The 11,997-nt window shown below is 27.2% G+C and overlaps 1 long non-coding RNA gene across 1 annotated transcript; it reads right to left on the reverse strand.

Moving 5' to 3' along the window:
* Positions 1-2,954: 2,954 nt before the first annotated feature.
* On the reverse strand, positions 2,955-6,277 carry LOC137819086 (uncharacterized). The gene is made up of 3 exons (XR_011082232.1): positions 6,168-6,277; positions 5,998-6,060; positions 2,955-3,366 (listed from the first exon to the last, which is right to left on the reverse strand). It is a non-coding gene; the product is annotated as an uncharacterized lncRNA (long non-coding RNA).
* Between the last annotated feature and the right edge of the window lie 5,720 nt (positions 6,278-11,997).

Genomic DNA, 11,997 nt, shown 5'->3' on the forward strand with positions numbered 1-11,997 from the left:
TAGTCATTTATTTATTATCATTTTTTGCATTTCTCCAATTGAGTTTTAACAATAAATTCAATATATAACTTATATTATTTTGAAATATTAAAAATGATTGTTTGTGTACTAGTTTAGTTGGAAGCTCTTTAAATTTACATTATTTACAAAGAAAATAATCATGGAATGTGAATAAAAGTTTTACATTCAACAAATAGAGAATATATTATGTGTAAGAGGGAAGATGTCGAGCACGTGTGAAGAGTGTGAATGATGACTATTTTCCATGCTGAATTTTCAGCTCTTAACTCGTTCATCTCTTCTATATTTTTTCTTTTTTAAGTGTTTTGAACTCCTTCTTGAGCTCTAACACTAATATTGCATGGTTTATGTAGTTTTCTTGAGTTTCCTCATGTGTTATTCTTTCATTGATCATCATGTTGCATGTTGAAACCATGTGGTCTTCTAGGAAAGTCTTACTCAACCCAATGGTGGACATCATATGTTCTTATTAGGTGGAGAGAACCTTTCTAAAACCATATTAGATTATTTTATATTTAATTAGTTTGTGTGATCCTTTTGGTCTTTGATTATCCTTGAGTAATCAACTCAAGTCAATCAAGAAGGGATAGTGTGCTTGCAAATGCACTTCAATGCTTAAGTTGGTATTTTGGCAAGAACAACATAACAACAGTAAAAGTGAAAAATTGTTCGTTCATAAATATTTGGGGTTGTTGTTTATTTATACTATTCTTAGTGAATTTTCACTTGATTGGGCTTTTGGGAGTAGACCATATGGCTCTTAATCTTGGCTTGGGCATTGTTTTAACATGGTAAATGGTTTAGATGTTTGTTATCATGAAAATAGTATGTTTAGGTTGTTTTGTATGTAATTTGAGAAGGTCTCAATTTGACTAGACCTTCTTTTTGTTGTGAGACTTTGTCTTCATTGTACGAGCTTTACTTTGTCTAGATGCTACTTATTTTCTTGGTAAACTAAATTACTTTTATTGTGAAGGTGATTTGGGGTCCACATTGGACAAAATGATTTGAACATATGAGAGTAATTTGATTTCTTAGAATTATAGAATTTCAAATTTCACTCGAAAAGTAAAAAATTGAATTTTTTTTAATCTTTTCTCTCTCATTCTTATCTCTTCTCTTCGTATTCTCCCTTTAACTCAATGTAGATCAGGATTCCATCGACTCAATTCTAGTTGAAAAGTCCTCAATTCAATTGAGATCAAGGTGTCATTTGTTAAACATTTTTTAATGACATTGATGAGTGTTTCTTTTTTAAAGTCAATCGTAGTTATTTAGTTGTCTTTATCATCAAAGTGATTTTTTTATTGATATATGTTAATGTTATTTTTCAACTAATATTAGTTAAAAAAAAATTCAACGTCATCAAAATTTTCCAATTGATGTTAAACATAATTTTTTATATTAATATAAATAAATAATATTTTCAATTGATGGCATTTAGGATTTTATCAACCAATGTTGATTAGAACATAACTCATAATTATTAACCAATGTTAATCAGACTTTTCTCAATCAACATTAATCAAGGTTTTCTCAATCAACATCTGATCATGGTAGTTAATCAACATTAGCACGACTATTTTTTCAAGTTATAAGAGCTAGGATTGTTTTATCGATGCGAATGAGACTTTTTTTTTATTAATGTAATTCAAAGTTTTTTAGTCAATTGTTTTTTATCAACAAAGAATACTTTAGTCTATGTTTTAGTCAATGTTTATATGAATTATTTTTTAGTTGAAATTGATGCAGTTATTCATTTGTTAACATGGTCCAAAGTTATTTCTTGGTTGATCTCTATCAAAGTTGTTGCGGGTGACATCAGTTGTCCCGTGATGGAGGTTAAGTGAGCCAAATCACAATTGAATCGTGATGTTTGGATTGATATGCTCTTCAGTAGTAAAAATTGCATCCTGATTATGAGCTATAATTTTTTATCTAATGGTAAGTGCTTGAACCAAAAACTGGTATCAAAACTAAGGTCATAAGTTTGATTCTCGACAGAACAATTGTTGTAAGTGATATCAATTGTCCCATAACAAATATGAGATATGCTAATGCGAATGCAGGCTTCTCACACATCTGAATGAAACCCATATTGGTGTCCATCAAAATGAGGTATAATCTTCCTTACCACCTATGTTGGTGTCCATGTCGATGAGGTTGAGGCTACAACACATGTCAGTGAGGTTGGGGTTACAACACATATCGGTGAGGTTGTAGACTTAACGTTGTGATAGAGATTGTAGTCATTGATAAATGCAGGAGGAAATGGAAGGAACAACAAGAAGCACATGGATGCTGATAATGAGAACATCAAACTCAAAGGATATGATGGTGTCGTTGAAAAATTTTGCTAACTTGTCAATATCGTTGTGGAAGTTTCGGATGCGTACAAGTTCATGTTTTCAAGACCCAAATGCATTACATCTTTTTTAGAATGGATGAAGAAAGTTCTTACATCAATTCTAAAACAACCAACCTAAAATGACTTTCATTTTCTACAAGATACATCAATTTTAATCCCAAAACAAAATTAAAGTAAAATTTGTTTCCGTAATAGTCACATGACAAACTCTCTCAAAAAAAGGGCAAAATGAATAAAGTATAGAGAAACAATAAGAATACCATCCAAATAAAATTAACCTTATATTTATGAAAAAAATAAAATAATAAATAATGACCTATAACATGTTTTTAGGTACATTATTAGAGTCTTTAACATCCTAACTAGAATTATAGATATTAGTCTAATGATGAAAAATCTTTGGTGGAGAGCGGTCTTCTCCCCCCTCCCCTAGAAGGTTGTTATTATCTTAGGTATCACTTCAAAGACAATTAATTTGATGAAATATCTTTAAAAATCTTAACAATTATTTTTCAATATAAAAACAATAATTTTAATTAAAAATTATTGTATATATAAAGGAGATTATTTTGTATATTTATTTTATTTTTAATTATTTTAAAATTAAAAATAAATACAATTTTATTTATCTAATCAAAATAACGGCACACACTTCAACCACTCCAACCACTCCAAGAAACTAGTCACGCTTATTCTCTGTTTTTTCTTTCATGTAAATTTTTAATTTATATGGTTAATTAACTTATTTTTATTCAAGTTTTTAAATCATTAAAATAAGATAATATAATAAAAAAAATACAAAACACCTAAGTTTTGCTAGTTAAATATAAAATGTGCTCACCTCAATCCTTGCTTTTGAGCTATAAAGCCACCACGGAGACAAACTTGGAACGAGAAAAACTCTTCATCATCACCCACAAAAACTTCATCTCGTGTGTCTCTCACTCTTCTTTATGAATATTTTCCTCCTCGTGTACCTGCAACTTTGTAAAACTTATTTTGTCAAACTTTATATATATATATATATATATATATATATATATAAATAAATAATATTTAACAATTAGTTATCAAAAATATAACGCGCAAATCACCTCAAATAAAGTAGGCTATATTGACTTAATTTATTGATAGAATAAAAAATTAATAAAATTAGTATGTCACTCAAAATATGTATTAAAATTAATGAGTTTAATTAGCATTAATTTTATTTAATTTTAATATTTATATTTATTTAAGTTAGTACAAAATTAATAATTTTTTATTTTATTAAATTAATTTTTATTTTATTTTATTTTTTATATTTATTAAAATTAATGTAAATATTAATCATATTTATTTTTTATATTTATATTTATTTAAATTAACGTTATCTTAATTCGTACTAATCTAATTATTTTTAATAAATATTTATCGAACACTAGATATATTTATTTTAATATTTATATTTATTTAAATTAAAATTAACTTATTTATGTTTATTAAAGTTAACTTTAAATTGATATTAATTTTATTTATTCTTTATATTTATTTAAATTAATTAAATTTATCATAATATTTTTAATATTTATTTAAGTTCATATCGATTTAATTGATACTAATTTTATTTATTTTATTTTGTTATTTAAAATATGAATTTCAAATAAACTATAATTTAAAATCTTAAATTTAAATATGGTAAAATGTTGTTATCTATGTGAGTCTACGTGTTTTTAATCGTTGAGAGTTTTGGATTTATCTCTAATTTTTTTTATAAGAATGTTCTCCACACAATCTTCCTCGTCCACATTTCTTCTTTTTTTACATTTTATTGCCTTTTCAATAAAAAAAAATATCCATTATTGATTCAGTGTGTATTTTTTATGATGATGAGACTAAATTCGTTGTTAAAATTGGTTGTAAAATTCAAATTTTACCTAGTGGTAGTTGGTTGAAATGTTAATAAACTTCAATCTATGCTCATGATAGTTATTGTAAAAGAATTATAATTTAAGGTTTCTCTCAATGAACTATCAATATCTTTTTAAGTTAGAGAGTTAACATAAATTGTTTATTAAGGTTCACATTCATACAATAAAATAAATATAACTATTTTTTGTGTGAAATATGCCTAGATTAATGAAAAAGACAAATGAATAATGTTTCTCGTGAATGAGTTACTAAATCAAACTTCACACAAAGGCTACCAAAATTAACACTCTCACTTAACCTAAAACCCCTTCACTTTAAGTGAAATAAAATAAACTCACAAATTTAAATACTTTAGACACATATTACGAGCTCAACCCAACATATTAATCAAATTCAATTTAGACTTGTATTACATTTGTTTCTCTTTTACAATTTTAATTATGTGTTTATAGGTAATAATAAGTGAAAAAAATTAGTAATAATTAAAAGATGTATTAAAATATAAACAAAATACTAATGAAAAGAAATTAAATAAATTAAAAACTAAAAAATAACTAAAGTAGTTTAAAAACTCCTAAAATAAGTTACTTTAAGATAGTTCATTAAATATTTTTTTTATGGCGAAACTATCTATAAGTTATCAAATAAGTTAATAACTACGCTAGTCAAACTAATTACAATTTAAGAGTGAAAAAAGGAAAAAGATCAGATAACATCTTAATTTAGATTATAATAATCAGACAAAATACTTCATGAAATAGGTTAGAATTTATTTAAAAAAATTATCCATCCAATTCATCCGTTAATATAATTTTATAATAAGTATTCAATTCATTCTCAAAATACTCCAGTGCATATGATATAAATATTTAATACACATAATAAAAGTAGTTACGTTGATTAATATATACTAATAATATCATGAAATTAAATTTTATTTCAGAGATATTTATAAAATTAATTGGTTTAAGTGATAGTTATATTTTGTGACACTACTTATACTTTAACAATTTCAACCAATAAGAATGAATTATGTTTTAAAGTAAGATTGGATTGTATTGTGAATGAACTCATAAGAAAACACCTTCAATGTGGTAGATAATACTTCACGTTATATTAATGATGTAAAAATAAAAAATTAATTAATTTAAAATTGATTTATATTAAGAGAAAAATATTTTCTATTTGTTTCTTATAAGATAAGATGCACTATACTTTAAAAATTCGTTATTTTTTTATTTTATATAACAGATTTTCAATATATATTTATGAAAACATATTTTGTAAAACAAACTTAAAATATATATATATATATATTTTCTTAAATTAAGATTTAATTATTACAAACTTCAAATTTCATCAAAAGAACTAATTAAATTTTGATAAATAATTAATAATTAATAGATCTCATTAACCCTTAATGAAATAAAATTGATGAATTTTCTTTTTGTAAAATGTTGATTTAATTTAGAAGAAGTATATGTAGAATGAGTGTTGAATTCTTTTCCACCCATGATATATATCAACAAACAGTTATAATAAAGTAGATATTATAAATGATGCAGTTAAGTAAAGCGAATAGTAGAGAAGATAAAAAATTAGATGTATAATGAAGTTTGAATGTGTAGGAATCAGCTAAGGAAATCGATCCATTAAAAGAGTGGAAGGAAGTGGGAAGGGTATGAAGGATGTTATACCTTGAGTGTACCATAAACTCAGAATGAGGAAAGCTGTTCTTAGTCTTCAGCAGAGCAAATTACCTGTGTTATTCCAAATCGTAAGCAATAAACTGAATGAGATGAAAAGAGGAAAAGCTGAGATATGTTGCTAAACTTAGTTCAAATATATGCATCATGGTGTAGTCTACCTGAAGAAAACCGAGTTAAAAATGGCACCACCAAGGAAATGGGGAAAGCATAGAAATAGAAAACATCTTCACTTTTCTCTGAGAGGGTTCAACCAGTGGCCAGTGTTCTACCCAAAGAATATAGTAATAGTATTAGAAAACTAATCGTTTAAAGTAATAAATAATTGTTTGGAGACCAATCTTGAGTCGTCTTTAAAACCAGTGTGTTCATTGGTGGAGCAAAAGTAAAGTAAAATACTTTAAACGATTACTTTAAACAATTATTTATTACTTTAAACGATTACTTTTCTAATACTATTACTATATTCCTTGGGTAGAACACTGGCCACAGGTTCTCAGAGAAAAGTGAAGATGTTTTCTATTTGTATGCTTTCCCCATTTCCTTGGCGCTTTCCTCATTCTGAGTTTATGGTACACTCAAGGTATAACATCCTTCATACCCTTCCCACTTCCTTCCACTCTTTTAATGGATCCATTTCTTTAGCTGCTTCCTACACATTCAAACTTCATTATACAACTAGTTTTTTATCTTCTCTACCATTCTATATCATTACCTTTACTTAACTGCATCATTTATAATATCTACTTTATTATAACTGTTTGTTGATATATTTCATGGGTGGAAATCAATTCAACACTCATTCTACATATACTTCATCTAAAATAAATCAACATTTAAAAAAAAAAATTCATCAATTTTATTTGATTAAGGGTTAATGATCTATTAATTATTTATCAAAATTTAATTACTTCTTTGATTAAATTTAATGAATCAAAATTAATCCAATAGTTTTTAATAATTAAATCTTAATTTAAGAAAAAATATATATTTTAAGTTTGTTTTACAAAAATATGTTTTCATAAATATATATTGAAAATCTGTTATATAAAATAAAAAATAACAATTTTTTAAGGTATAGTACCTCTTATCTTATAAGAAACAAATAGAAAAATACTTTTCTTTGAATATAAATCAATTTTAAATTAATTAATTTTTTATTTTACATCATGCACTAGTACAAAATGATGAAAATAATACTCTTTATTAAGTGTCTAATTTCAGTAATATTTCATATTAAAATATAGACACTTATGAAGATTTATTGCTAATTTACATATAAAATAATTTCTAATTTATGAATTTATACCTTTTTATATTTTTTATGATCTTTATTTGAATAAGAGTATTTTATTCCTAAATTTGGTGTTAATTGCAGATTTCTAAGGAAGATTGGAGATTTGGATTAAGATGAATGATTGAGCTAAAAAGATAAATATAGAAGGTCCCAGAATAGAAAAAGATGCAAAGAAAGATTGAGCTTTTTTTATGTTTTATCATTTAGTCCATTAGCACTACAGGAAACAACCTAACCCTAGAAAACTAGGATAAATAGAGGGCTAGAGGCTCAACCCTAGTGTGCCAGATTGAGAGGAAAACATCATAGAGTGAATTGTAACCCAATTGGGAGAATGGAAGGTGTTAGAAGTATGTGTGGCTAATTCTACCTTTGGGATTGAGAGTAATCTACTCAAACTCTTATGTATTGAAGTGATATTTATATATTAATATTCAGTTCTTTATTGATTATTGGTATTGTTGTTTTACTTTTAACTTTCCGTGACAAATTGAGGATCCTAAATCTGACCAGGAGGTATTTTTAGGGTTTGGACCTAAACAACAATACTTAACATATTTGAGTGTTAGGAATAGACTTGAAAAATAAATGTTAATTGCTATTAAACGTCCTAAGTTCTAAGTTGTTCTTATAATTATGCGAGGGATTGATAGTTAGGGGAGGGGACATTTCTTAAGGATTTTATATGCGAGGAATTGATATAAATGATTTTTATATGGGTATCAATTTCAATCAAAGAACTTAATATATTGACATGCTAATCAAAATACATGAGAGTGAAAGAGATGAAACATAATCCCTATTTTTCCAATTGAAACAACTAATTCTTTGTTTGATTTCTTATTGATCATCACCAACACAACCACTTTCGATACATTTTTAATTGTTTTGTTCTATATTTAGCGATTATTGTACTTGATAATTCATTGTTCTTTGTGGGATAGATATTCGTCCTTAGGGACAATTATTACTTTTGACAAAGCGGTGCATTGTTGAGTATAATTTCCTAAATATTGGAAATATTTTAATTGTTGTGATTTTGTTTATTTTATTTTATTACAAATTAGATTTGATTTGATTATAGATTTGCTGTTTTAAAAAAAAGAAAGTTGTTGTTTTTATTTTCTTTTCTTTACGTTATTTATTTTAGTTTATTTTTATTTTTATTTTTTTTTTATTTTTTTTTGTTTTATTATATTTTTTTTTAGTTTTTTTTGGTTTAGTTTACGTAGTTTTATTTAGGTTTAAGTAATTGTTATTTATATGTTTTAATTAAATATTTTTCATTACTAGTTTTAGTTTTTATTTCTACATAAGCTAGTTAGTTAGAATATTAGTTAGTTGTTTACAATTATGGTTTTCAGTTTTATTCTTTTTTTTTAGCTTTATTTTATTTTATTCCTAGTATTTATTTTTTATTTTTAAGTACATTATTTCTTTTTTTAGTGTTTTTTTATTCTATTTTTAGTTTTGGTTTTATCTATCTATCTATATATATATTAATATTTTATTTATTTTTCTCTTAACGTCATTTTAGTGTTTTATTTTTGTTTTTGTTTTATTTTATTTTGCAGATTTTTTTTTATTTTTATCTTCAAATTTATTTTGAATTTATTTTATTTTATTTAAAGAAAAAAAATATTCACTAATATGTTTTAGGAAGAAAGCAACATGGCACAAGAACAAGCACCACCTCCTAGGAGGACACTTGGAGATTATGTCATGTACCAAGGACCAAGGCATTATTCTAGTATCGCAATACGTGCTACCGCTACGGCCTTGAAAATAAATCTCAATTTTCTCACTCTCTTCATTACCCATCAATTCAAAGCAATGGATCATGAGGATCCATTTTAGAATTCTTGAATTTTGTTTCCAGCTTTATTGCAATTCAGTTTCTTCATATTTTTTTCTCATATGATTTACTTCTAATTGTGTTTCTGAGATATTGTAAATTTTATTCTCCAATTCTTCTACTCAAATTTTGTTTCCCATTACGAATGAGAGAAGTAACTTGGACTTTTGCTTTACAAGACTCATTCATAGCAGTAGATGTTTCTTTCAAATTGGTCATGTACTAGATCGTTAGCAGATATAATAAAAGAACTGGAGATTAGGCAAGTTGTTTGGTCATGTGATAGTTGTAAGAGCTCGGGACCTGATGACTTCAACTTATCTTTTATAAAAAAAATAGTGGCTTAGGATTAAAGTTGACTTATGTAAAGTGGTACAACTATGATTCCTAAATTTCTATGCCCCCATAATTTTAATGATTTTTGGCCAATATCTCTAATTGGATGTATGTACAAAATTATCTTGAAATTTTTAGCAAATAGGCTAAAAAAGGTTCTTCCAAAAGTTATTGACCAATCTCAATATGCTTTCTTATAGGGTAGAGATCTTCTTGATAGTGTTTTGGTTGCAAATGAGATGATTGATGAGGTAAAATGTAAGGGTAAAAAGTGCATCATTGTAAAGGTTGACTTCGAAAAAACTTATGACATGATAAGATGGAATTTTTTGGAATATATGATGTCTAGACTTGGTTTATGTAGTGCTTGAATTAGGTGGATGGTGAACTTCCTTAAATCTGAATCTATCTCCATTTTAGTTAATGGTAGTCCAACAAGTATCGGGTGTGCAATAACAAGCATTCTAAGATGCTTCCAACTTATGTCAAGGTTGAAAGTGAATTTTAGGAAAACAAAAATTGGTGGTATTGAGGTACAAAATTTTGAGCTTGATAGTTACTCTAGGATGCTTAATTGTGCGTCCATGATCTTACCCTTTAATTATCTAGGTCTCTGGGTGGGGGGAAATCATTCTAGGTATACTTTTTGGGAACATATGATTAATAAAATTATTTTATAAATTTCTACTAACTTTTGAATCTGAAGAACTGAACTTGCTTTCACAAATTAAGAACTTCAAATTGAAAAGCATCTCGTGACTTAATTTTGGTTTAGAATTTTGAAAAAATCAAAGTATATGCTTTTATCTAGGCAGCTTCCCTAATTCGAAGGACATAGACATCGTTCTCATCATGCTTGCTCATTCCTTAAAAAGAAACGCAAAAATAATTCCTAGAAATACCGCATAGGGAAGTTCCAGAACCTGAGCAATAATTGATTTCAGGCATAAAAAAATTCACTAAAACTGTACATGTATTTTGTTTCTTAATTCATTAATATTCTTTAGTTTTATGTTTCAATTATGACTTCCAATGAAGAGCGAACAAAAAAATTGTGTCATTGTGGCGGAAGCAAGTGGGGACTTCGTAGATGTTCTCTTCAGTTTCCTCACCTTTCCATTGGGAACTATCATTCGGCTTTGGGACAGTTTGGACAAAGTAGGGCTTGAGAACAAATCTGAACAAGTAAGGTCTGAGAACAACTCTGAACAACAAGTAGGGTCTGAGAACTTATCTGAACAACAAGTAAGGCTTGAGAACAACTCTGAACAACAAATAGGGCCTGAGAACAACTCTGAACAACAAGTAGGGTCTGAGAACATATCTGAACTACAAGTAGGTCATGATAACATATCTGAACAACAAGTAGGGTCTGAGAATAGCTCTGAACAACAAGTAGGGTCTAAGAACATATCTGAACAACAAGTAGGGCTTTGTTGCATCAACAAGTTGTGCCAGTTTTGGAACAAATCTGAATAACAAGTAAGACGTGAGGACAATTGTGAACAAGTAGGACCTGGTAATAGATCTAAACAACAAGTAGGTTTTGGTTGCATCAACAACTTGTACAATAGTGTCAGTAATTTGCAACCTCATGATTTCAAGAACAACAATGGCCAGAAAATGTTGTGTTATCCACGCAACCTGTTAGAGAGCTCTTTCCAGAGACTAAAAGTGAAAGTGGATGATACAAAATCCACGAAGTATTTTATGTGCCACAACTGTTTAAAAAAATAAAAAAAAATTGTTGGTGAGTTCTTTTTCTAATGTAAAGTGCAATTGCGGGTCATTCATGAGAAGAGAAACAGAAATGCTGGAAGAGTCTGTTGGTGATGATGGTGTTTTTGTTAAAGGAAATTCTAAGTTATTGATCTATGATAACTTGACAGTACGCTGAAGCTCTCCAAGTGAATCCATTAAACCATCCCTCAAACTTGGACACAAAAAACTCGAAAACCCAAGAGAAGAGCTTATTGACAGGAAAAAGGTAATATTTATCTGAGATGGTACTTGCACGAGTTTTTTTTATGTAAAAATTATTCCTCCAATATTGGATAGTAGGAGTTTGAAGTTTATGCCAATAACAAAAACTAGTTTAGAGGACTACATTAATTATTTTATGTTAAGAATTTCTGAGACATTTTTGTGACTTACACTACTTACCTCTTGTGTATGAAGTTGTTAACCTTCCTCAAGTTATTTAATTAAATTGTAATTGTAGATGCAGAAGGACTTTTGCTTTGTGGTCGTACTTTGATAATGTCAACTGTTATGAATTTTCCTTGTTTAATTATAACTTGAGAGACTTAAAATTTGCTTTTTTTTTTTTTTTTTTTTTTACTTATCTTCTTTAAGATACTTAGCATACTGAAGCAAGCATTAACCTCCAAAACCCCTCTTAGTGATGTCTTGTTGGGAAAAACAAAATAAAATCAAGAGACCGGTCTCTTTCTCACGAGTTATTAGCTCAAATGGTTCCAAAGATTATTTAGAAATCAAGGTA

This window comes from Phaseolus vulgaris, chromosome 10 (genome assembly GCF_000499845.2).
Source record: "Phaseolus vulgaris cultivar G19833 chromosome 10, P. vulgaris v2.0, whole genome shotgun sequence".
NCBI classification, from domain to species: Eukaryota; Viridiplantae; Streptophyta; class Magnoliopsida; order Fabales; family Fabaceae; genus Phaseolus; species Phaseolus vulgaris.